Source organism: Rhinopithecus roxellana, chromosome 14 (assembly GCF_007565055.1).
Source record: "Rhinopithecus roxellana isolate Shanxi Qingling chromosome 14, ASM756505v1, whole genome shotgun sequence".
NCBI classification, from domain to species: domain Eukaryota; kingdom Metazoa; phylum Chordata; class Mammalia; order Primates; family Cercopithecidae; genus Rhinopithecus; species Rhinopithecus roxellana.
This window is the reverse complement of record NC_044562.1, coordinates 80,505,127-80,528,874: the sequence shown is the minus strand read 5'-3', so window position 1 is coordinate 80,528,874 and position 23,748 is coordinate 80,505,127. Positions and strand designations below refer to the sequence as shown.

The window sequence follows — 23,748 nt, the reverse complement described above, 5'->3', positions numbered from 1 at the left end:
TGGTACCTACGTGTCCGATCTTCCTGCCCATCTGTTTCTTTCACTCAAAGTCCCAGAATCCTACGCCATGGGCAGGATTTTCACCTCTCAATATAGACCCATGTACCTTACCTCATGGTCCAACTGACTTCCTGAGAAATAAATCATTGTCCTTGTATTTCATAAGAGACAACAAACATTGATTTTGTTGTTAACATATGTGAGGCTTCGTTCATCCAATAGACTATATATTTTAATCACCAATAAGTGTCCTAAAATTTCAGATGCTAATGCCCTGAGGGATCAACTTTTAATCAATTATTGACTACAGTTTGAGGGGTGCTATGTCCAGACTAAATGCAGTATGATTTATCCTATGGTAAGTAAATCCTCTCCACTTGAAGTCTTGAAGTTGTTTTAAATGCCTTAAACTAAGTTTCTTCAACAGCGGTTTCAAGATTGTGACATTTAATGCTAGTTTTACAGCAAAAAGAATTATTTTAGCAATGTGTTGAAAGGCAACATGAGTTCATTCTGAGTCTTTGATTGTGTTTAATAAGCTTTGCTGTCAGACGGTGAGTCATGATCTTTCTCTTCTGTTTTGCAGTTTGTATTTACACCTATTTGCATTTGATAAAAGCAGTGTAACAGCTCTGCCCTTTGACAATGATGACTCCTTTACTTTAATCAGTGCAAGGAAAAAAATAAGAAAATTTGGCATGAGAGTGTGTAAAACCCCTTCCTTTAGCTGTTTTAAATTTTAGTAGTTATATATGTATTCTTGTAGAATGACTACTTTGTGACATCAACTGTCAGCACATCCATCATTTGATTTACATTAGAAATTGTGCTGTCAGGTTCAATTTAGCAAATGAGGCTAAGAAAATTTTTTATCTTGTCTATTTGCAAGCCTGAGTGATGTAGACATTTATAAGCATGGCTTTATAATATTTTACTTAATGGAAAAAAAAATCTATGCTAATTGTATTTCCAATCCAATAAAGCAAAATTTGTCTAGCAGCAGGGTGTGGCCAGAGTAAATAGACTGTAAGGAAAACACTCACGAAGGAGTGGGATTGGTATTTCTGAATCCCCACCGGACAACAATAATTATTAACAATTTATCTCAAGCTTGCTCCTCCCTTGGTGGCATTTTTTAAGTCTTTGAGCCTAGAAGCGCCAAGTTTTGTGTTTATTTCTTTCACCTACACTAATGTCTTGAGTCAGATATCACTAATTTGAAAATGGGTTTCATCCCTTTTGGTGAAAATAATTTGGAGTTCAACCAAGTTGGTCCCTGGGTACCTGGTACTGACCCCTCAGGTGTCATATGATTAATCATGAAAGTCCTTTGGTTCACAACCTTTTCATAGACAGATACCGTGTAACAAGTTAACCTTAAGGACACATACCTTAAAGCACTGTTGAGCAAAAAAATAAGTAAGCTCTTTGCAGGTAACACTCAGGGATCTTTGAAGTGTCATATCCCTTCTCTGGTACCTACATATCCAGTCTTCCTCCCCATCTGTTCCTCTCACTCAAAGTCCCAAAATCCTATGCCACAGGCAGGAATCTATTTAGGATCCAAGCAGTGAGGTTAAGTGATGGGTGAGTGTAATATGGAGGTAGGCAACCTTTTTCTATAAAGGGCCAGATGGTAAATATTTTTGCCTTTGTGAGCCGTACAGTCTCTGTCGCAGCTACTCGACTCTGCTGTTGCTGCAAGAAAACAGGCGTAAACAACATATAAATGAATGAGCTTGGCTGAGGTCAAATAAAACTTTATTTACAAAAATAGGGAGCAGGATAGATTTGGCTTGTGCCCCATGGTTTGCTGACCCCTGGTATAAGATATCACTCCTCTGTGGATTATATTTTGGCACATTACTAAATAAGTAGTGACAATATAAATTTTCCTGACACTTAATACAGAGAAAGTGTTGTGGCTCCTTTGGATACTGAAAAGTTATTTAAAATGTGTCATAATACCAGCAAACCTTTGCTCAAGGCTTAGGAGGCCTTAGGCAACAAGTACTTGGGTAAAAGGCAGAAGAAAACCAGATGAGATTGGACAGAGGCACCAGACAATCATGTCCTGGTATGTTTTCCTAGGTATTAATAATGTGGAATGAAGTGGAGGAAATGGTCTGGCTGCGGGAGAATTTCAGAGAAGAGAATATTTTTGCCAATATGTCCATTCTAAATAAGACTCCATCCAGGGCCTTAAGGAATTAGGAGTTATGAGGATAATTGGACCCTAGCCTCATAGTCAGTTCAGAAAACAGAGCCAGCAGAGATATTGGGCTGCCCAGAAGGCACCACTTTGGACTGATAGAAGGTATGTGTGCTGGGTCAGTGGAGGTGAGGGAGTGGTGGGTGAGACATGCAGAAAAATGAAACTTGTGTTATTACACAACTCATTTAGTGACCCAAGTTCTTCTCAGACAATTCCTGGGGTACTGCAAGATTTAATTAAGGCACCTCTGGAGTGTGTGCCTGAGTTTCTGATCAAACAATGAATAGATGTCAGCAGATACTGCTGCAGTTTAGGAAAGGGGATCTTCAAGACCTAGGAACCCAGTAGAGGCTGACTACATTACTCCTGTAGGCATTTTGCTCGTATATGGCAAATGCCACGAGAGCCAGAAATGAACTCTTTCTTTATAAAGTCTCGTTTATACCTCCACAGGAAAATCAGACACTATACCTAACACTGCATCGTTCCAGAAGAGTCTTAGCTACTGAAAGTTGTATTGTCTACCTTTTTTTTTTGACACATAAAGAACTTTTATATTATAAAAAGATTTTCTGAGATGCAGTGAGAATTTAACTTGGAAATTGCAGCATTTTCAAGATGGAAAGTGGAAACAAAGAGCAGCACAATAGGTATTACGCACAGTAGACGCTTCATGTTAAGATGAGTTACAGTGATGTAGACTATTTTAAAAAAAAAAGAACAATACTTTTAACCTTATGTGTGTATTTAAACACTCGCAAAACATTTTTACGATTTATAACAAGAATTCAGGAATTGCAGTGTACTTACGAATGAAAGTAAAGGAGAATACTTGATAGTAACTTTATAAAGGCAGTGTAAATGTAAAGCATATTGCTTTTATATCCATGAGGAGACCTACGTGACGCTGCAATACCATTTATGTAGATTTATTGTAAACTTTCCAAAAAGAGGTACTCCGTTTGTTTTTTTAAATAAACTGCAGACCTTTCCATCAGTGCAGAATAATAGCATCCTCCCCCCTGCGCCCCTCCCCAACTTTGATGTCACAGTTAGTGGCTTCTCTAGATAAGATTTGTCTGAGAGGAAGCGTGCACTCTGATTCTTGGAAATTAACATCTCCTAGGTGAACAAAGCTCTGAAAAGGAAAACAAAAACAAAACCTCAACTCAGAAACTCACAATGGTTGAAAACTGCAGGACTGTCACCTTTAGTCACATGGCTCTTTGGCAAGGGTATCTGGGGAGCTGCAGTTGAACCGACGGAGACAGAGGAAGTGACTTTGAGATAAACCTGATTGAACTGTCTCCTGAGTGAGCCAGGAGAGATGCGCCAGCTGAGTGCATGCAGCACTCACTGTGCTTGGTCCCCTCAGGAACAAGGCTAAGTCTGCGTGTGAACAGTGGAATGTGGAGAGGAGACGTGGTAGAACATCTGCCTACAGGTCTACGGTGATTCTGGGAAATAACTGGGAATGGGGCCGACCACCAGTGTTAATGGTCCTACTGCATTCAGAGCATTGCACTGGAGAGAGGGGCCATTGCCACAGAAACTAAGGGGCCAAATGCAATCATACCCCTGAGTTGGAAACTTAGGATTATGAGCGGTACTCATTTTAAATAAAGAAAAACATAGGAAAATTAAAACTAAGGTAAACAGGAAATCCCTCTCTCACTTGTCCAGATTAGAGCAATACCCAGAGCCATGCCCCTTAGCACAAACTGTGAGCAAGAGACAGGCCCGTCAGTATGCGCTAGCCATGGGACTAAAGCCATGCCAGGTTGGGAGAGCCCTGCAGCAGGTGAAACCCAAGCACACAACCTGCTGAGGAGTGAAACCGCGGTCAGGCTCTGAGCTTCCTGGTCCTTAAGTCATTTGGTGATCCTCCCACTTTCCATGCAGAGAGAATTCAGACATCTAAAAAGCCCTTGTGGAGCTTTTTCCATTTCTGGGAGCTCTTGTGTCTCCACTGAGAAGGCATCCTGGGGAGATTCTGACCCCGCAGCCACTACATTCCTCCTCCGCCCTGCCCGTGAACATGTGGAAAAATTCATGGACTTACCAAATGGTTTGTCTTGATTCCAGACAACCCACTTTGTCATTGTTTTAATCGCACTAAATTTGCTTGCCAATGATTTTGCATGTTACTATTCTACATTGCAGACCTTTCGCTCACACTGCTTCACCACAGCCCAGTGTGGGGACTCTTAGAGAAGCTGAACTCCGCTGGTTGCTAATCTGAGGGAAAACCCACCAGATTACATTCACTTAGCCTCTCCAGTCAATTTGCACTGTGATAAACTGGGCTTTGCTCATTTTATGCCTGCATTATTCAATAGGGATAATGGAAATAAAATGCATACCTCAGAACAAAGACAATAAACTATTATTATGGCTGATGAAGGTCTGATTTGTTTCGAATGCCAGTTGCTTAGAGGCAAGGATTTTGTAAAAATCAAATAATAAATGGTTACCATATTGGCAATGTAAATATTCCCTTATTGATCTTCTATGAAAATCAGACTTCAGACAGAAAAATGCCTGACATGCTTAAGAATAGATTCCAGGGCAAGTATCTGTGATGAATTGTTATCAAGTTCTTAATTTGCTTACGTTACATTTTCAGAAGCGTCCTGGTACTTCGACTTACAAATTTTCCTATGTTACTTGATTTCTAGATTCTACAGGTTAATAAAATTGAAAAGTGAAAGTTTAATGACTCAGAATGAGGCTATAATGCAGCAGTTCTCTTAAGTCTGCATTTAGACTCACCTGGGGAGTGTATTTAAAAGACATTTTCCCACTACCATATCCTCTAGAGGTTTTGTTTCAGTAGTTATAAGAGGGCCTAGCAATTTGCATTTCCAGTACCCTATGTATTTCTATGCTGGTCACCCTTGATTATAGTTGGAGACAACCTGCAATAGAGTGCATCCTACTTTTGAATCACATTTCACAGAAAGAGGAAGGAAAGTTAAGAGGCTTAAAAATAGCTAAAATCAACTGAGATCAAGCCTCTGGTTTAGAGTACTAAAGGAGAAGAAAAAGATAAAGAATATATATAGCCAGGCCACTCACCTTGCTCCCTTTCTCTTGATCCACATCAAGTCCACATCTTACAAGAGAACCCAGCACTAATCTCTAAGTCTATAAGCACCCACTGAGTTCAACACTCTCTGCTTCTCAGAAATAAAAGACAGGTTTTAGTAAGCAACCCTGCAGTTACAAGGCTACTCAACACCAAGGCTACTCAACACCAAAAAAATTAAAATAAAAAATAAAAATGCCAATCACACAAATGTGTTGTCTGCCCTACCAATTATTTTAAAACATCTGGCTAGCATACTTAGTCTACAGTTCATCCAGATGTTTCGGCTTTGTGTGCAGAGCCAAGCCATGCATTCAAGCCTTCTTTTTTGATATGTGTTTTCATTCTTGAGCAGTCAGTGTCTAATGAGTGTGTTGTAGGGAGTGGGATGATGATGCAGCCTAGAGCCATGCACAGGTAGCCCCCAATTTCAAACAGATTCCGCCCCACAGGTTGGTTTACAATTCAAAATTCGAAGCATAGTTTCCTCTGGAAACCATTTTACATGCAGTGTTAACTACTGAGGCCAGCCCACAGAAGGCTCTTTAATCCATAACATAGCTAAAGTAGGATACGGATTAAAATATCCAGATGAGTGCGGGAAGTATGATGCCCTTATGAAGCACTGAAGGAGAGGAGGAGAGGAAGAATGTTTTCTTTCCTGGATTCAAGGAGGACCCTGGGCAGAATGTTGACCAGAAGATGATTGGTTGATGTTGCATTGTTTACCCTCCTAGTGTTGCATCCCTGCGCCTCCTACACTCTCCTCCCTCCCAACTTGTCCTTCCATTTCTTCCCAAGAATTCTATGCCGAGGGAGGCAAACCTCACTCACCTAACTGCAGTTGGTCTGAACTAAATGTAATGAAGAGAAATGTGGGCAAATTTGATTAAGTAACTAAATGACTGAGAGTCCTCTAACCTTCCAGGAGCTATTTGCCTTTCTTTTTTTTTTTTTTTTTTTTTTTTCTTTTCTTTTTTTTTTTTTTGAGACGGAGTCTCGCTCTGTCGCCCAGGCTGGAGTGCAGTGGCCGGATCTCAGCTCACTGCAAGCTCCGCCTCTCGGGTTTACGCCATTCTCCTGCCTCAGCCTCCCGAGTAGCTGGGACTACAGGCGCCCACCACCTCGCCCGGCTAGTTTTTTGTATTTTTTAGTAGAGACGGGGTTTCACGGTGTTAGCCAGGATGGTCTCGATCTCCTGACCCTGTGATCCACCCGTCTCGGTCTCCCAAAGTGCTGGGATTACAGGCTTGAGCCACCGCGCCCGGCCCTATTTGCCTTTCAAAAGAGACCATTGGCTGGGTGCAGAGTAGTGACTCAGGAGGCTAAGGCAGGAGGATCAGTTGAGGCCAGGAGTTTGAGACCAGGCTGGGCAACACAGTGAGACCTCACCTCTACAAAAATAAAAACACAAATAAATTAGCCAGGCATGGTAGCACAATTTTGTGGTCCCAGCTACTGAGTAGGCTGAGGCAGGAATATCGTTTGAGGTCAAGAGTTTGAGAGGCAAGGAGCCATGCTGGAGCCACTGCACTCCAGCCTGGGCAACAGAGTGAGACCTCATCTCTAAAAAAAAAATAAATAAAATAAAAGAAACTGCTTATTTTTATAAAATGAATCTCTAATTGTTGAAATGGGAGGCAGCGTAGCATAATATTGGAACTATATGAACATAAAAGGGAAATATTCAGATTCTTCTGAGGAAAGGGACATGATAGATAGTCTACACTTACTTAAGAATCTTCCCCTAGTCTGCCCATCCCCACCCCCCAGAATGCTTCTCACATTCATACCAACAACTTCTAATTATCTACTTCCAACTGCTTAGATATTCCAAAGGTTATGCGTTAAGTTTTGAGGCAGCCAATATGAAGGCAATGAGACCACCTATAGGTGTGTGGCAAGCAGGGGTTGGGTAGAGCCAAAGGGACAAGCATTTGAACTTACGGAGCATTTGTAGGTGAACTTCCCACTACTGAAAAACATGTTGGTCTGTGTAGACAAATACTCTTGTTGATTGCATGTAAATACACTGAGTGTTTATGGCAAATCATGTTAATTAACGCAGACCAACACTTCTCAGTGATATGCTACGATCAATACTGTTCTATTACGATATTCATCTCTAATTAATTTTGGCTCAGCAGGCTAGAACAGCTACAGACTGTAGCTACCCAGGGAATGGAATTTGAAATATGCATTGCTTTACTTGTGGACTAAACTAGTGAATGGCTAAGCTTCTGGGGGTGGAGAAATCATCTCACATCACTGCTTTCTGTTGATGTGTTTCAACCAGAGAACCTCTGCAGAGAGGGAAAAACATAATCACTGCGGGAGAAGAATTTCAGAGGCAAAAAGAGAAAGAAACTATGTGGATGTCCAAGAGAATCTTGGGGCTTGAGTAGAAGTCGTCCAGAAGGACTGGCTCATTTACTGCAGAAGCTGAACACTCATCTGGTTTCATTCCACTCTTTGTAAGAGGATGAAATACCTCTTTTTAGTGTTGGGAGGCAGTGGGATGGAGCAATAAATAGAGGGGGTTCTCAAGTTGTCAAGTCCAAATGAGTGAATTCAAATCCTACCTCTTCTCCACTTCTCAACCATTTTGTTTAGGACAAGTTACTTATTCTCTCAAGCATCCTTCTCCTCATCTATCATATGGGGCTAATAATAGTTATTATCATCCAGTACCTCAGAGGAAGTGGTACAGAAGAAGATATGCCTGAAGAAGCCTGACACGCTATCAGCATTCACCAGGTGTAAGCAGTTATTAGGTTGAAGGAAATAATTTGCTGCCGTGCCCCATTCAGTTCAGTGTAATAATGGGCTCTGTATAATAGCATCCTAGTCCACCCATCCAGACATAATCATTACTATATATGCCAACTCTGCCACCCCCACGACTGTGGGTGTCCAGGGGGACAAAATCCACTGTTTCTCAAAGCTGCCTTTCAGTGACCTCAAGTTTCTGAAAGTACAGGTCCCTTGCAAGGTTCAATATTTGGGTTAAGTGAGCAACTTCTAGATGGGTACACACTAGAAGTCCAACCCCCACCATTACACTATAATACCCATGTAAGAAGCACAAGTATCCCCCCAAATCTAAAATTTTTTTAAAGGGGGGAAAAAGGCATAAGTACCTTAGTCTCAGGCTAGACTTTTTTTGACCAGTTAAATTTCTGGAAGGATGTGGTCATCTTCATTGTAATCTTAGGACAGGACCGATCACAATCTGAAAAGGAGAGAAGGACCCCCCTCTTATGTAGGTCATACATCTATACAAAGGTCAGCCTATGGCTGATTTGATTTGATTTCCTATTTGCCTTGTAACTGGGGGCCATGTGCAGAATGAGGACATCCGGGGTGCACCTTATAAAGCCAGCCCATAATTCAGGGTATAATTCCAGTTCCCCCAGATGAAGGAAAGGAGCAAATTCCGCAGCTCAGGACTGAGGAAGCCGTGCAGGTTCTCTCTTCATTATGCAGTGTTGTAACTCATTTGCTATTTGTCCCTCACTCTAATGAGCACTGAATTCACTCAAAATATACTAAGAGATAGTTTTTATTAAACATGATATTAAGAAAAAGGTTAGCTTGTCTTTTAGCACTGCAGGCAATTACTGAAATATATGAATTCAAATGGGAGTAGAATTATAATAGGTTTTCGGTTTTTTTAGGCTTCCTGGATTCCACCCTTTTTCTTTCCTCTCCTTTTCCTCCTTTCTCAGCTCTGTCAAATAGGACTGTAATAAGCACATATAACAATATCCCAGAAGTCTCTTTTAGAGAGCCCTCTGATAGATAGGCCAGCCCAGCCCAAGCATAGTCTTTGGTTGTAATCACCTGTGATATCTGCATCTGCCTCATTAGATCACAGCTCCTATAGACAGAGATGGTGTGTTGGCATCATTTTTTTACTCCCAGCCCCAACTCCTCCCTGCCCCAGTCCCTGGCTCAGAGACATTCTGAGATAATCTCAGTGATAGGAAGTAGTGCTGGAGATACAAAGAAAGGAAGGAAGCCCAGGATTGGGCTCGGCAGTTTGCATCCTAATGCGTCATGGAGCACTGGATCCTCACTAAGGGCACATCAGCACCTCTGGGCGCCAATCAGTAACTCCAGCCTCCTCTTAGACATTGCTGCCTCCGATGCTGCTCCCCACCACTGCTCTGCTTTCTGCCTAACACTCCTCTTCCCTCATGCCTGTCCATTGTCTCCTGGCCTGTTTCGTGCATTTTTTTTCCCTATGAATCTCTTGGCATCAGTGACTTCTCTGTGTGCCTCATATTCAAACTCTCAGGGAACAGATCGATGTGTTAAATTATTATAAAGGGTTTTTATATTAAGTCATCTCCCTGGGCTGCTGGCTGGTCTACAGGTGGTCAGGCTCAGACCCCTGACCCAGTCAGCTGTGGTCCATGGTAACTGTTACTTGGGACAAAACGTGTCCACCAGGCCCAGTGTGTTTCTGAGTACTCTGTATGGAAAGAAGCTTTCGTTGGGGTAGGTCCTCAGCCTCGCAGCACCTTTCCTCTAGCCAAGAAGATAAGCTCTCCAAAAATGTTTCCTGGATGGCCAACTGGTATTGGGGGCTGGCCCTTTGCTTTAGGCATGGCAAATGATAGACCTCTTTTAAAGACAAGCACAAACCAGAATACATTTCCAAATGGCAACACTGTGCAAGACATAGAGAAGAAAATGACTGACAAAACAGTGACCCCATTCTCCAGGTGTCCACAGACCAGCAGCAGAAGACAGTAGGAGCCCCTAAGACCAGCAGCATATGACCGTGGCTGAGAGTGTGGGCCACTGAACACCCTTCAAACTATCAGTTTTCTACTTGATCTTAACTTCCCTAGACTTCAGTTTCCTTGTCTCTAAAGTAGAGCTTTGCACTGGGAATAAATAAGATACTGAGGAAATGGGTTGAACCGCTACATACTCTGATGCAATGTGGAGAACTAGACTGTGGGGGCAATAATTCCTAACTTGCATGATGTTTGCACACAAGTCAGTTAGCACGGTGCCTGGAGCACAGAGAGATCTTACTGAAGGATAGCGATAGATTTTCCAGTGCAACCTAAAAGTTACAATGAAAGTAGCCATAAAGTGCCATGGAAGGAAAAAAAGAAAATGAGGGCCAGATAAGCCTCTACTAAGAGCTAGTTTTTAGGAGCAAGCCAGTAATTGGCGGGGTTGATGATGAAACTAATGGGCAGAGTGTTGATTTTTTTCCACTGTGCTGTCCTGAACTGTTGCAGCTTCTCTCCCCATCCTGATAGGGAGCCAGAGGCAACTCTGCAGGGAGAAACAAGCATGCCACTGTGCTAGGGGACAACTGCAGCCATGTCTGTAGTAAGCTACTCTGTTATCTTGCAAAATCTGTATCTTGTTATAATAGGAGAGCTCAGAATTTCTATAGATTTGCATTGATTTTGTGTTCATCTAGGCTTTCTGGGGTGTTGTTGTAGCTGAGCCACCATTTTGAGGGTTTATCTACTTAAGTTTAACTCCTCCTAGGGAAAGCATAGCATGAAAAATACATGACTATGGTCTTGGATTTATGTAGCTCAAGTTTTTCTATCACTGAGGGAGTCTCAACCCAAGGTACTAGTTTGAACATCTAATTAACAGTCAAGAAGGTCGTTAGAGAAGAACTTGAGAGTTCAGTTAGGGATACTGCCATACTTAGTTTACTCCATGTAAAAAAATTAAACACAAAGCTATTAGCCAGAAAGATTCATTTTTTGCTATGCAATTGTTTTAGAACACATAGGAAAACTATACTTTTTTAAGCTTCTGACTAAAGTAAACAGCCCCCGGAAATTTTCATAATAAATGAGAATTCATTTTTGAGTAGAGGTCACAACTTATAATATTAACCTGACCAGAATTATGATGGCAGTGAATTTCTGTGAATCATTGAGTATAGGGATTTCCATACACTGGGTATGGGAAAATGCATTGTTTTGATGAATGAAGACGCCGGATGTCACAGCAGCAATTGTCCTCTGTAATAATCAGGCCAAGCCCCTACCTGCAACATACTGAGCAAGTAGGTAATCAGGAACAGTGCAATGCATTGAAATCACAAGAAGGATCTGCTAAAAATCAGGCCCACGACATCACAGTCACCCTCTTAGGCTGAGATAAGATGAAATGCTGAACTTTTTACAGTTCTTATCATCTTCCTTCTAAACATAAGAAAATTATCTTTTGGTATCAGCTCAATCTTACCTGACACGTTTCTTAAGACACGGACTGATCTAAAGAATAGCAGTTGACCCTTGCGTGACTTTGGCTTCTTCATTAGTTTCTCAAGCTACCTAATAAGTAGAACTCTTATATGTGCATTAAAATGCTTAATACATGTCATGTGGCACTAAAAATTCTAGAATAGGAAGAAAAAAAGGATACAGATGTCACCCATATCTTTGGCATTCATCAAAGAATTTATAACATTTTTACTGTATGCACCATTGCATACATCGGAGGCAGGATTTGGAACATGGCATATGTGAGCCTGGAGTGCAGCAGAGTGCTTTTTAATTCAATATTACTTGTGCCTGTTTGACCTTAAGTTCCCTAAAAGAGACTCTTGTGGGGCATTCATTGGCAACATGGTCTCAAGGTTCTAGATCATTTTTCCAAGTGAAAAAGTAATAGAAAATACTTTACCAGCAATCACATAGTGATAGTTTACCCTGTTATCAGCACCCTTTTTGTAATAATGAAAACAAGTCCAAGTTTGAATTTCAGTAGCAGGTCTTTTTTCTGCAGCTGAAGATATATTTTCAAATTATGATGCTGAATTGATACAAAGCATCATTCCCCTCAGAACATTGCTGCAGTTGCCATTATCAGATCCTCCCTCGTTGGAGAAATGTCATACATGAAAAAGGAGTATATTTATAAAAGTTAGAAATAAAATTGCAGGTTGGACGCATATTCCTAGGTAGCATGCATTGTAGCTCAGCAGATTCACAGCATTGTCTCCTTCTCTATGTATGTGTGTATGTAATTTTACCCATTCTTATAATGTTGTTTGGCAATACTATAAATCAAGGCCTTTGGGTTTTTTTGTTTTTTTTTTAATTTTTTTTTCATTTGTCAACTGGACATTTAAGGGGAAGCATGAGAAGAGGAGAGATTGTGTGAAAGAGCTGATACCTGGTAACCCAAGGCAGTGAACCAGTACTCCTAGATTTGTGACTATCCAGGGCAAGTGAAACCCCTACTATTTCTTTAAGCAGCCTTCTGGCTTTTTGTTCAGAGGTCAAAGTCTTTCCAAAGCTGTGAAGTTCACCGTCTAGAAATAGAGATAAGAAATTGATTATCTTCCACTTCCAACAACTTCACAGGATAAAAAGTCTCTAAGTCCTACAAACACATTCAGCCAAGACATTTAATCTACACACATTTAAGGACAGGGTCTGCTCTCATAGTCTTTCATGTCTGTTAAATTTCCAAGTTCTAAATAACTCACCTCTGGGTCATAGCAGGCACGCAAATAAGTATTAGTCAAACTAAGTCGGAATTCTGAGAGAGTAACGAATCCCAGATTTGACTTGGAAATTATCAGAGGATATAACTTCTCTTTTTTCTTTTTCTAATTAAAAAAATATATGTACATAGGGAAAGGTACATAAAATATAGAAATATGCCATTTAGCAAGTAATTAAAAAGTGAACACCTAGGAGTTTTCAACCTCTTTGTTTTGGCTTCAAAGTGATTTAGTTTTATTCCCTACTGTTCTTAGCACAATGACATGTCACTTGATGTTTAATTGAGATGAAAATAAGATTTAAAACAATATCAATACATACAAGAAATTCAGATTACTAGGCCAAGAATATGGCATTTTGAATGAGAACTATTTCTTCTTCTACTCTGATTCCTTTGTAATTGCAGTTACATTTTGAGAGAAAATTTACCATCCCTATGAAAATGCTGGGATTAACATTTCAGAAACATCTGAAAGAGTAAAAACAGGTCCTCTTCCTCTGGAGCAGGCCACTACCTCTGCACTCAGGTCAAACAGATACCTTAGGAGTCTTAAGATACCTTTCAAGAAGGTCAAAGAAATTGCTTTGTGAATACAAAGGAAGTCTGGACCAAAAATAAAAAATAAAAAAAAATTAATGAACTGAAAAGATAAAATTGAAAAAGACAGCTAATTCTTGCTTAATGATTTATTTGGGTGCCAATGGGACTGAAGCCTCTTTACACTTAGAGTTTGGGGTATGACTGGGCTTCTTTCTGGAGAAAAAACTCCACCAAATTTCCTGAGAGGCTGGAGAGGAATTTGAATGAACATTTTGTATGAAGGATTTCAGAAGTGGCTCAATTTAGCTAACTTAAGGTTGAAATAGTGAGAAAATGAGTAAGATCCCAAAGGCAACATTCTTTCTTCTGTAAAAACTAGTCTTTTGCCAAAAATGCTTGCTTTAGAGCACAAAAAGAATGCTGTTAGAGTTGTGATTCTGAAACAGTTACCATTATTCTTGCCCAGAGGGTGAATAGACCTGAAACTCATCAGCCATGTAGGAAAATTACATCTATTTCTAATACAATGTATTTTTTCTTCATAGCGAGTCTTAATAAATATTCCATAAGTGATCTCTCGGTTTCAAAATTATTGCATGTTTTTATTTATTTATTGTTAAAACAATTTTAAACAATGAACATTTATGAAGTACCCAGAATGTGTACAGGGTTATACTAGGTATCTGAAAATGCCACAAGTGAATAACTATGCAGATTCTGTCTTGAATTATGAAATAAATGCTAAAAATATTCATGAAAGTAAAGATCAGAGAAACTAATATTTTCTTTCAACCTTTAGTTGGCATTTTCTCTAATTAGCAGTTGAAAGGGCATAAAGGAACAACTTTGTTTAATCAGTTTATCAATAAAAAAGTAAACACTTTGGAAAGTAGATAAGAGCTGCATGTTTTAAACTAAACATAAACTGGACAGCATCCGTTGAGACAAAAGAGGAGAAAATTATGGTCCATTCTTCCTGCACTATAGATGCCTCTATGTCCAATAGACTCATTTTAGGATCTGTAGTAAATTTAGCCAGGTGTGGAGGCGTGCACCTGTAACCCAGCTACTCGGGAGACTGAGGCATGAGAATCACTTGAGTCCAGGAGGCAGAGGTTGAAGTGAGCCAAGTTTGCGCCACTGCACTCTAACCTGAGTGTCAGAGCAAGACTCTGTCTCAAAAAATAAATACATACATACATACATACATACATAATAAACCTAGTAAACTACTCAGGTATGAAAATAGAAGCTAGTCTGTTTGTGTTCAAAATAAAATAAAAGATTTCTGATCACGGGAATCATCTCTAGCCCCATAAGTAAAAGTACTGCATAGTCTAAGAGCATCAAAAGCAAACATGGCCTGCAAGCATCTCCTGGAAGACAAAGGACCCTCATCCTGATGAGTATTCAGATAGGACCAAAAGTGTGAGGTAAAACATGACCTAGAGGTATTTAACTGGAAGTATAATTGATGCTTTTGGAAATGAAATCACTCCATGCTTAAACGTATGCAATATATAGGTCTCGAATTTTTAAGTGCTATAGGAAGTGGTAGAGCACATTCAGACATAACATTACTTGTATCTCAATTTTCAATGGATTTGTTGCAATAGAAAAGTTTCCATTTTTTTTAGGTTTAAGAGCTCCAAACAGCACTGTAACCTACATTAAACATTAAGTGCCCCGTCCCCTTCACAAAAGTTTTCTGGTCTATTCAAGTCACTGAATTCCAAATAATGCACATTGGGTTACCAACATTAGTCCCCACTGTCATATTCCGAAATTAATCCTAAATGATTTACAGTCCTTCAAAATAAGCTTCTCATTTTTTCCCTTTCAATTATATGACATAGTCCACACTTTTCATCAAAGTTATTAATAATATAAGGGTCTTGGGTGGCAATTTCCTGCACAGCTGGGGAAAAGTTGCATATTCAGTGTAGGTATACAGATGCATACTGAATCCCAAAGACATAAATGGTTTATTCCCAGAAATAGTCCTACCTTTCTATTATTTAATAAGGGTCTAAATTAGATTGGCATCAGTACAACAAAACATTCATTTTTATTTATGCATCTTGAATACACTTTTATACATATGTAAAATGAACACATTTTGAGAGTTTAATGAGTTTTATAATTATATTTCTAGATAAATGCACTTTTTGAGAAAGACAAGAAAAATAATTATTTTCTGATTTATTTCACATTAGCAAAAGGGCCTAAAACATAACAGAGCAAATAATGAATTCAAATAAGGAAAGACTCCACAGATTGCTTTCCTTCAGCCACAGAATTATTAGAATATAAGAATATGAAAATAACTAATGGCTTTCTACACAAGATCTTGATCCCTGCTAGTAGACTGACTGCTTGGGTGTAAACAAGGGAAGACTTTGTAGTTCTTGCTTTACAAAGGCCAAAGAAAAAGAAGTTTGGGATAGGGTAGGATGAGCTCTTTCTTTAGGTATTGCTGGCACTCCTTGCCTTTAAGTGACTCATCTCCAGATCATATGGAGATAAGAACCTTTACCCACCCACATCAGAAAACCATTCACACTGGCATTTTGGAAGGAGCAAGGACTCTGTCCAGTTCTAAGGTCACTAGTCTTGGCTTACTATCAGACCATTATGATTGTGTAAAGTGGCTTAAGTATAAACGCATCCTGGAGACCCAGCAGTTACTGCCTGAGACCAGACTGCCTTCTGACTGGTGATTCGCTGTGGAATTATTATTTGACTGATTGTGTGCACTGTTTATATGGATGGATGGAAGCTCAACAGTTGCTTCCATACGTACATACAAACAACAATGCACAAAATCAGCCACATAATAATTTGAAAGGAAACTGAAGCCCAGGTAGAGAGTATAACAAGAATCCTCTTGTTCCACTCAGAACTATGGCAAATTTATGAGTCCAGGAGGAAGTGGGAGCCCCTCAGGTGTAAGTTCTGTCAAGGTTGGTTGGAGCAAATGACACATTGCTAGTGGGAAAATAGAAATAGTCAATAAATCTCTTGTTCTTGATCCAGAGCAATTCATAACAGGTTTTATTTCTAAACAATTGAGTTTATAACTAGAATTTGCCTATTGGCCAAATGAACATTATTCTTTTCTTACTTGGCTGTAATTAATGAATGAATTCAAAACCAGCATTAATACAAGGAGCAAATAAATTTTCATGACAAAAGGATGCCAAATTTGACTATATAATACATAGACATAAAAATTATTTGTACTCTAATTTTTAACTCTGATAATGCATGTTAGGAAATGTCTTTTCTTCATCACATGAAGATAAATCATGAACATTGACTCTCTAAAGTGTATTATTTACCAATAAACCTTATAACACCATAATAAACTTTCACCCTCTTGAGGCTTTCCAAAAGCATATAAACTCTGTTGCCATCTATTAGTACACTATTTGAGAGATGAACAGACCTTTGTGACCAAGTGAAAGCCTACTTCCTTTACCGAGCTGCCAGCTAGTTTTCTAACCCCTTCTGCCCAACAATGAGAGGAAGGAGGGCTTATTAAACAGAATTTTTCTAAACATTCTGGGGTGTTTGAATTCTCCAAACACATACATAAATTTACGGTTGGATGCAAAGTGATTTGATTCCCATAGATTACAGATGCCCCAAAGATCTTTCCAACTACTTGGCTTTGCATCCAAGGAAGAAAAATTCACATGGCTTGGTCTGACGAAACTACCAATGGAAAATCAAAGTTGGAACCAGGACAGAGGATAATGAAAAATTCAGTGCTCTGAATGCACTAATGGCAAAAGTCTTCTAGCATTACTTCTACTTGTCATTACTAGAAATTGTGACAAAACTCAAAGAAAAACCTTTCTGTAGAAATCATAGCCACATAGGAAAATCACATATACTAGGGGACTTCAAAAAGTTCATGGAAAATGGAATTGAGAGATAAGAATTAAAAATATAAACTTTATTTCTCAACGTAAGCTCCATGATGTTCAAGACACTTTTGTATGCAATGATATCAGCCATTTATTCCACCCCTAAAGAACTGAAGGTCCTGGGAATTTAACCATGCCAGTGCAATCGTTTTTACATTATTAATTGAAGAAAAAATGAATGCTTTTTATAGACTTTTTAAGATTGGGAAACAAAAAGCATTCAGAAGGAGCCAAATCATGACTATAAAGTGGAATATGCCTAATAATTTCCCATCAAAACTCTCACAAAATTGCCCTTGTTTGATGAGAGGAATGAGCAGGTACATTTATGTGGTGGAGAAGGGGTCTGTGGTGCAGTTTCCCAGGAGTTTTTCTGATAAAGCTTTGGCTCACTACCCAAAACACTCTCACAATAAGCAGGCGTGATCATTCTTGGCCTTCCAGAAAGTCAACAGAAAAGTGCCTTAAACATCCCCCCAAAAACTGTTGTCATGACGTTTTTACCCTTGAACAGTCCACTTTTGCTTTGCCTGGATCACTTCCACCTCTTGGTAGCCATTGCTGTGATTGTGCTTTGTCTTCAGGATTGTACTGGGAAAGCCATGTTTCATCTCCTATTAAAATTCTTCAAAGCAGTGCTTCAGGATCTTGATCCCATTTATTAAAAATTTCCCTGGAAAGTTCTGCTTTTGTCTGTAGTTGATCTGGGTACAACAGTTTTGACACCCATCAAGTGGAAAGGTTGTTCAATCTTAATTTTTCCACCAGAATTGTGTAAGCTGAACCAATTGAGGTGTTGGCTATTGTTTCTGCTGTTGCTGGTCCTCTTCAATTGGGGCATCAACAAATTTGAAGTGGATGTTCTGCTGCTGAGGGCTTCTTCTTCAATATCATCTCATCTTTTCTTAAAATGAGTTATCCATTTGTAAACTGCTCATTTCTTTGCAGCATTGTCCCCATAATCTTTTTGTAAAGTATCAGTGGTTTCTTTCTTTCATCCAATCTTCACCGCATATCTGATGTTGTTTCTGCTTCAATTTTAGCAGAATTCGTGTTTCTCTGATTGGGGCTCTTTTCAAGCTGCTGTCTTATCCTTCTTCATACCTCAGACTAGATCCTACTCAGACATGTTATAACAAGTTAGTACAAGTTTGTGCAAAAAAATTTTGAAATTCATGTATAGTTTTTCATAATACACATTTTCCATGGGCAATGTGAAGATACCACGTATTTGTTAATGTGTCAGGTACGGGAGAAATCTAGCAGTTTCTTTGAAGTTAGCCTTAATTAAGTAAATTTTATTATAAAGTATCTTCTCCAAGGGAGAATTGTATGAAAAATGATTATAACACTTTATAGTTCTAACTAGGAAAGTTTTCTAGAGAAACAGAACCAATATAATATATATAAAGAAATTTATTATAAAGTTTTGACTCACAAAATTATGGAGGCTGAGAAGTCCCATGATCTGCTGTTTGCAAGCTGGAGACCCAGGAAAGCCTGTGGTGTAGTTCAGAGACCTGGGAGCTGACAAGATGATAGTGTAGATTCTAGTCTCAGTCTGAAAACCTGAAAACCAGGAGATTGATGTCCCAGCTCAAGCAGTCAGGCAGACAAAGAAATCCACTTTCCTCTACCTTTTTGTTCTATTCAGGCCCTCAAGTATGGGGCCCACCCACTTTGAGGAGGGCCATCTGTTTTACTCAGGCCACCAATTCCCGTGCTGAGCTCTCTATCAGAACATCCTTACAGACACACCCAAAAATAGTGTTTAACCAGCTACCTGGCATCCCTTGGCCCGGTCATGTTGACACCTAAAATTCACCATTACAACAGGTATTTGTAAAATATGTAGAGAAACTTCTTCACGCTGTAGCAACATATTTACTCCATGCTTCCCAACAACCAAAATTTTTCTCTACCCTGAATAGTAGGATTAGATTTATTATGCATCTGGCTGGAATTCTTTCTTCCTTCCTTTTTTTTTTCCTTAAAGAAAATTGTCATCATGGTCTGAAAAATGGTAGGCAAAAAGCCTCCTTACTCAGTATTTATGATGCTACATTCTGATGGAAGACTGTTAACTTGCATGGCATATCCACTCTAGTGCAGAGGCTATGGGATGATGATGCAGTTACAAATTCCACTGATAATAGGAGGATGACAGGAACACATTTATTCTCAAAGATATCAGAACATAAATTAAAATGTTAGATACTCAAACTGACATCTAGAAAAACAAAGGTAATTCCCATTGTGTAAAGTAGAGATTTGCCTCTGACAAGTTCGTAGAATGCATCCTTTTCTTGGCATCATCACCAAAAACTCACCCAGACACCTGAAATTTCCCTACTTTTTAAATGCACTTAAGGTTGCCTAAAGTATATGAGAGACATTGGGAAATCACAAGGTCTGACTGTGCTTGATAGTGATTATGCGAAGATTCTAACAATAGCCAAGGTGCCTTTGAATCCTATTTGCTTTTCCTTATGCCTTGTCCATAAATTAGAATCTTGTTACCTTTGCTATTCCATTTAGGAAAGTATTTCTTAAGAGGATCCTAGTCATTTTTAAAAAGTAATATACTTCCAGGATTACTTAATGTTCTCACCTTTAAAGGACTAGCATAAGAACTTTTTCTATTGAATCTATCTAAATGGCTAGGCAGAAGCAGAAAAAAAAAAAAAATGTACTTGAAACTGCACTCAATTAGTTGCATTCTTCCTTGGGTACATGGTGCCCAGGGCCAAGCAATCTCTCTGGGGTACTGGGCCAGCCTCAGCTGTGGCAGAGAAGCCTCTGAGCTCTGAGCCCTCACAGCTGTTATTTCAGCCTGCACAAATCCCAGTGGGCAAAAGATGTAGTTAGTGTGCTGCAAGAAGTATGACTAAAGCCAAATCCTAGCCCCCTCCAAACACCTTCCATGCTTCACCAAAGCTGACCAAGGAAGTCTTATGCTGAGTTACATCAATCTCAGTGTCTTCTTTTTTTGGTACTTTGAATTTTCATTTTCATCTTTTTAAAGCATGTGTACAGTAAAATTCACTTTCTGGTGTATACTGTTATGAATTTTGACAAATGCATGGAATTCATAACCACAATCACTATTAAAATACAGAATAGTTCTGTCATTCTGAGACCCCCAAAATCCATCAGGCAAGCCCTTTCTAGTCAAACCCTTCACCCATCATTAACACTGAGCAGAACTAGTCTCTCTTCCTATAGTTTTATCATTTCCAAAATATCATATAAATAGCATCATACAATATATAGTCTTTTGAGTCTGGCTTCTTTTGCCTAGCATAAGGTATTTGAGATTAACCCATATTCTTGCTTTTATCAATCATTAGTTCCTTTTTGTTTCTGAGTAGTATTCCATTATACGGATGTGCCACAGTTTATTTATCTGTTCCTCAGCCGAGGGACATCGTGTTTTTGCCAGAGTCAGACATATAGGAACGATATAGTCAAGATTTTGTGCAAACATGAATTTTAATTTCATTTGAAATATGTAGGATTAAATTTATGGGTCATATAGTAAGTGTATTTAACTTTGTAGGAAGCTATCAAACTGATTTCTAAGTGGCTATACCATTTGGCATTCTCACCAGCAATGTATGAAATTTCCAAGTGGTCTGCGTCCTTCTTGGTACTTGGTATTGTATGATTATTGCTTGCTGTGTTTGTATGTTTCTTTAGGTTTTTGTTTTGTTTTGTTTTTTTAAGACTGCGTCTCCTGCTGTCACCCAGGCTAGAATGCAGTGGTGTGATCATAGCTCACTAGAGCCTTGAACTCCTGGGCTCAAGTGATCCTCCCACCTCAGCCTCCCAAGTAGCTAGAACTGCAGTCATGTGCCACCACACTTGGCTGTTTCCCTTCATTTTTATCTTAGCCATTCTAATAGGTGTATTGTGATATATCATTGTGGTTTTAATTTGCAATTCCTTAAAGACTAATGAAATGGGGCAATCTTGCATATATTTTCCATTTGTATATTCTTTTTGTTAAAATATCTGTTCACCTCTTTTGTCCATGTTTTAATTAGGTTGTTTATTGTTCAGATTTGAGGGTTCTTTAGATATTCTGCATATAAGTCGTTTCTCAGACGTATGATTTGGAGATTATTTTCTTTCAGTGTATGGCTGGTCTTTTCAGTCTCTTAGTGGTGTGTTTCTCAAAGCAAACATTTTTAACATTGATAAAGTCTAATTTACCAATTTTTTTTTTATAGATCATACTATTTCCACTAAACCTGAGAAATCTTTGCCTTACCCAAGGTCACAAAGATTTCTTCTTATATTTTCCTCTAAAAGGTTTATGGTTTTTCATATCTGTGTCCTATTTTAATGAGGCCAGGAAGTACTCTGTGAATTCGGAGTATTATAAATGGACGTAGAAAATTTAAGATGTCAGGGAAATTTTTTAATGCCCAATTAGATTTTTATTTCAATGAAGGCAAAGGTTATATCTCCCAGTGATATCGCTGTGCCTTGCCCTATCTCCATTTTTGGTAGCAGCTATATGTTCAGTAAACACTTATTAAGAATTAATAAATCCTCTTGGAGAAGCTAACTTATTATTTAACATTGTGTAGTACAGAAAGAATAGGCTTTTAGTCAGCTCTATATTCAAATTACAGCTCCGTGTCCTGCTGGCTGTGTCCTTGGGCAGGAGCTTCATACTTCAGTTCTTTGGGCTGGGTTTCATGACTTTAAACTATGGACTAATAATGTATTTTGTGATTTTAGTGAGGATTAAATGTGGTAATATGTGAAAGTGTCCTCATAGTGCCTGACATATATTGGCATCCTGTGAAGAGTTATTTTCTCCCTTTTTTCTCTTCCATCCAAATCCTAAATATGTGTGTGTTTAAACAGTCAAGTAGGCCGTGTGCAGTGGCTCACACCTGTAATCCCAGCACTTTGGGAGACCGAGGCGGGCAGCTCACTTGAGGTCAAGAGTTTGAGACCAGCCTGGCCAACATGGTGAAACCCCATCTCTATTTAAAAAAAAAAAAAAAAAAAAAAGTAATCCCAGCTACTCGGGTGACTGAGGCAGGAGCATCGCTTGAACCCGGGAGGCAGAGTTTGCAGTGAGCCGAGATCGCGCCACGCTCCAGCCTGGGCAACAGAGCGAGACTTCATCTCAAAAAAACAAAAACAAACAAACAAAAAACAGTCAAGTAGCTCTGGTTTAGAATAACTGAAAACTATCATGTCATGAATGAATATATTCCATATTTGCCCTTTGAATGTATTGTTTCATGTATGCATGCATTTTTAACGTAAGAAGACTCAGACACAGCCATTTCAACAGGTTCTTTTCTTAGAACTACCCTTCTACTGTGCAAAAGTAGAGGCAATGAAAAGGGGCCAGGCTGGGACGGGGAGGAGGCAGAGGGGAAATCCTGAAGTGCAACATCCATGGGAGAGTCCGTTCTCATGCATATTGGCATTTGGCTCAATCGGGGCCTGGAAGTGGATATGCTGACCAATACTGAAATACAAACTGGGTGAGAATGGTTCTGCTCATGTTTGCTTAGCAAATCATTACCATTGTAAGTTATGCTGCATTTTATTTTAAAATACCAGAAACTTTTACTGAACTAAGAGGATTTTTCTAGTTAGATGGGCTCACTAATGACTGACAAGGGGAATCCAAAAGGCTGCCGTGGTTTCTAGTCCCACACGTTAGGTCGGTAAACTAAACTATCAGGTGCCTAATTGACAAGGTACAAGTAAACACCAAAATTAGTTAGCACAGAAGCACAGGCCAATTTAATGTCTTGAGGTACTCTTAAAATTGATTATTTTGAAAAATGACCTGAAAGGGAAGTCAACGATATTTTTCCTAATAATAGTGGTATTTATTAAGTGCATGCTCAATGCCAGTATCATTGAGGGCTTTTGTGTATTATCTAATTTAGTTCTCATAACAACCCTGTGAAGTGAGTGCAATTAGTCTCCTTATTTTATGAACAGAGAGACTGCAGGCTTAGGTAAAATATCTGCCTCAAAGTTGCACTACTGAAAAATGACTAACTCAGAATTTGAACTCAAGGCAGTGTAACTGGAAAGCCACTGTTCATAGCTGCTATCCTTTATCACCTTACCCCACATGGTTTATAGCTTATAGACATGCTCTAAAACATGCAGCCTTCATTTCGGAGCCTTGGTGAATCAGTAGTGTTCCTCACTTTTAGATATGCAGCACAAGGCCTTTTGATTAGGTGCATATATATTTCAATTTGCAATTACCAGATTAAAGGTCAGTCTAGTTTTATGTTTCTTTATTAATCTTCTAAACATTTTAGCACTTTTGAATGTATAACACACTATGTTACTCTTCGCAAGCTCATATAAACATATCCAGTGATGCTGATTAAACATTACTGACACCTGTCAAAAGGTAATTATCATTTAACAGAGCTGCCTAAATGTTTCCTAATTTACTAAGTGCAGAATTT

General features: G+C 39.1%; 1 protein-coding gene across 1 annotated transcript in view; it reads left to right on the top strand.

The window, feature by feature from the left end:
* Positions 1-280: 280 nt before the first annotated feature.
* The window catches only part of B3GALT1 (beta-1,3-galactosyltransferase 1), a 109,504-nt gene continuing 86,036 nt past the window's right edge, over positions 281-23,748 (top strand). The window contains exon 1 of the mRNA XM_010354404.2: positions 281-358. The gene's annotated coding sequence lies outside the window, so the exon portion shown is untranslated. The remainder of the gene's footprint in view (positions 359-23,748) is intronic.